This window comes from Pinus tabuliformis, chromosome 3_1, assembly GCF_031772625.1.
Source record: "Pinus tabuliformis cultivar Carrire ecotype Pingquan chromosome 3_1, CPIR1, whole genome shotgun sequence".
Lineage (NCBI taxonomy): Eukaryota > Viridiplantae > Streptophyta > Pinopsida > Pinales > Pinaceae > Pinus > Pinus tabuliformis.
In genome coordinates, this window is record NC_142301.1 from 885,921,682 (window position 1) to 885,925,941 (window position 4,260).

Consider the following 4,260-nt stretch of genomic DNA (forward strand, 5'->3'; position numbering starts at 1 on the left):
TTGCTCAGCATTGACATTCTTACTTTCACCATCAAACCTCGGCAAGTATAGATCATAGTTTTTGGGGAAAGCATGGAGAACAGAAGGTAAAACAAGAGGTTTATACCGATCTGGAATTTTACAAGGTGTAGGGGTATGTACAACAGGTATAGAATTAGTCTTGGTCTCTTGAGACTCATCAATTTGAAGATGGTCATCACAAAATTCGGAAAAAGGATCTTGATTAAGCTCAAAGGTATGCAAATCTTTGGTATTCACAATCTTCAAAGGGAAAGAATCAACTGTAGGCCGAGGATCTCTTCTCAAATACAGTATACTTTGCAAAGCCTTCTTGACATTCGTGGGAAAAGAGAAGAAATAATTTATGACAAAGAACAAAATGTCTTGGATGAAATTCCAACTTGAATACCTGATCTATCCTTGTTGTCCTTTCATGCTTTTGCTGGTCGGGATCATCCTCCAGTGGAGTCTTTGGATCTGATCTCGAAAATGATTTAGAGTCGCCAAGTGAATGATTTCAGCCTTTCAACAATCAGATCTGAACTTGATACATGTACTGGGGTAATTAACAAGTTAGATTTCACGATTACAAGATAGACCGGAGATTGACTGAAGCAGCGTTTATCTACTTCCGCTAATGCAAAGCAAAAGCGTTTCGAAGGCTACCTGGCATAACTTCAGGCTCCGTCTGTAGCTTATAAAACAAATGACATCAACCAGCAAACCATTTGTTCTCCCCAGTATGGTCGCCAATATGTTAGCGCTTGAAATTTCACCTCAGGCTGAGAAAGGTAAACTCCAAGGCAACATCAAACCACTTAGCCTCGTAGCTAGCCCTACGGGGCAGGAGAGGGCTCTCTCCGGTCTATCTCGGCAGAGATCTTCAACGGGCGAGATAACCAATAAGGAACACTGATTTTAGGCTAGTAAACTGATAAAAAGTTTGATTTGAGATTTTTAGGATTTTGGTGGAAAATCGGGAAAAGGCAATTTTGGGTGCGGGGATTGGACACAGTTTTTGCAGGGGGTTCTTTGGGGCAAGGTAGGAGACTGTATTGATGCCTTTGAATTAAGTGAATGGATATGAATGACCGGTGAGGAGCTAAAGAGAGCAAGAAACCTTCAAGAGTTCTCTTTAGACAGATGAAAACATAAATATTAAGCAAACTTAAAAGCAAAGCATGACAATCATGAATTCTACTTTAACACTTCATTTGCCTAATTTGCAGAAGGAAAAGTAAGAAGATGATTCACATAACAAACTTACAAGTACAAAGAAAAACACACCATCAATACATGTAACCACATGAATCCCAAAAAGGACTGCAAAACCCTGGTCTTTCTTCCTTTGCCAAAATTGCAGAGATACAATGAGTAATACAATAGAAGCTTTCTCCCTCAAGAGTCCAACCATGAAAATGACCAAGAAAGTACATAATATAGGCAATCTAACATCTTTCCTTGCCTCTAGGGGTCGAGCTCACTATCCTAGGAGCTGTTTCAACCAATTCTAAACTGAGCACTGAAAACTAGGCAGTCAAAACAACTTGCCTCTATAAGCTAGGAAACCAATTCATTCATTAAATTTTTGCCTATCTCATGAATGAATCTTCTAGAAGAGATAAATGAGTGTCAAAATATCATAAAATTACATCATTTACAACAAGGAAGATCAAAATCTACTCCAAAAAGTCAAATCCAGTCAAAACTGCGTTTTGCTAAGCTGTAGGTGAATTTCTGTGAAAACTACCCAACACGTCGCGCCCTGATCTTGAACGCATCGCGCGCCTTTGGAGCTGCTTTTGAGGCACTTCCAGGTGTCCAAATGAGGAAAAAGTGGGCTTGTTGGAAAGGCCTGGATGTCTACTATCCAATCCAAGTGGAATTTCTGAATTTGGTGGCCATTTGCCCCTCCAAAATTGCAATCTCCCAAGAATGCCTCCTGTGTGTCAAAAAGGTGGCAGAAAGTCATTTTTTGCTTGTTTTTTGACTTTCTGGAGGCCCAAAACTTGGTGAAATTTCTTGGCAATTGCTGAGAAAGTTTATCTTTGAATGAAAAATCCAAAAATTCTAAGTTTTCCTGAAAAGGAGTTGCCCATCGAAAGGGTCGCGCGCGGCGCGCGACGTGTTGGTGGAGAAAACCTGTGTTTGGCACAAAAAATTCACAATTGATAAAATTTTCTCCAAATTTCTTGAAATTTGGGCTGGGAGTCCCCAATAAAATACCATGCTCATTCAAAGAGGCTTTGGCCAAAATTTGGAGTGGATCGGGCCTTTTCCGTCGTTTTAGTGCCTTGGCCAACCTCCTTGGATCTAGCGATTGTAATTTTGACATTTCTCTAAAACCATGACACCTGTGCAAAAAGTGGAGGTTTTTTTTCTTTGGCATGTTTTGGACAAAAACCTCTCTCAGTTTTCCAAAATTCATCTTTGATTGCTCTGAAACATCTTTTGAGTGAAACTTATCCCGATGTGTGAAACAAGGAATTTTGTCGAAATGAAGCGAAATGAAGGGGATAAGGGGCTTCTAAATTCTTGAGGAAATTTTTGGGAGTAGGGAGGGATGTTAGGAAGCAGGGGAAAGTGGAACCTCAGAGATCGAGTGAGGGGAAGGGGTCCAAAAGGGCAAAACACAGGCCCAACCTAGAAAATTGCCAGGTTGTAGCAAAAAACTAGGGTTTGTGAAAAAATGAGGAATTTGGGGAATATCAGTGATGGGAAGCATTTTATAAGGTACTTTAAGGATAGGGGAAGGTGTATGAACATCAGGATACAAGTTTTTCCGATGATTTGACCGTCCAAGAGAAATTGCCTTCAAAACCCTAGGAGAGGGAAATGACCTTGCCTAGGCGCAACTGAAGCATGAACAATGTGTAAAATGACTCATTAGACATTGACATGATAATGACAACCCTATGAATGATGATAGACTCAGCTGAATAGTGACATAGATTGGCATTTGGGCAATTTTAGAAGGAGTGAAAGTAAACCCTAGACCTAATGCCTAGTGACCAAATTTTGCTTGAAGACTCACTGAAATGACAAAATTTGACCTTGACACTTCAAAATCACTTTGTAAGAGCATATCTGATCACTGGAGGAAGGTTGGAAAGACTGACACTAACACAGCTATCAAAAGAGCAGAAGAGTGAAGAGAAGTCACAGGAGCAAGAACCCAAGCATAAAACCATGTAATAACACCGCATCAGAGAATTTATATTGGAGGAACTTTATCAACTGTTCTATTATATTAAGCTATGTAAACACTGCTCAAACCCCCAATTACAATATAATGGATTCAAGAAATGAACAGCAGAGATCAAACCCTCTGGATCGTCAGATCGACAGATCTGTTAAATCGATGGTGATTAGCAACTGCGGGGGTAGGACAATATAGATTTCCTTGATCGTGACTGAAGTCCCGCACTCAATCCTAGTCATCGATCTCATATTCAACTCTTACATCACAGTCAACTGTGGGGGTTAAGGCCATTTTAATCCGTGTGCCAATCAAAGTCCCGCAAACCATAGATTGTGATATAATATGTGGACCCGATCAATGTATGGTAACAGCCCTAATGTAATATCGCTCCACCTATCGAAACTTTCATATCGTGATGAAAGCTAAACCACTAATAATAAAACACTCATACAATAAATATCAAAAATATAGAAAAACCAGACATGGCGGAAAAGGCCTCAGCCTTACAGCATTCCTCACATTCTCATTATTAATCAATCCAATGTACAAAGAATGATAATAGTACAAATTAATACATGAGGAAGTTGGTCTCAAGATAGTATGTCTATCTTGGACACTATCGTTGAGAAAATATCTCAACAACACACTAATCTAGGAGCCTAACTAGTTGGAGAGAATATCTCAACCAACTAAGCCTAAATTGACTCCTAACCATGAGAAACAAACTCAATCTAGAAAGGTAGGATTAAATCCTAACTTTCATGTTTTTAAATAATTTAATTATTTGGACTTAGAATTATTTTAATGTGAGAGTGAGGCTAACATTCCCCCCTCAATGATAAGTCCAAATTAAGAACCAGGAACCATCTTCCAAGTTCTCATGCTAAAATTGTTGATCCTCAAAAAACCTTTGCCTAAAAACCACCAAAGCTGGATGCTGAAGAAACTGCAATATGAAGAGACCATGATTCAATGGCATGTCTGATTCATCTTTAAATGTCCCTTGACAACTCCATCACATGCCAAGCTGCAAAAGAATCCATCTGTCCTTTGCTTGA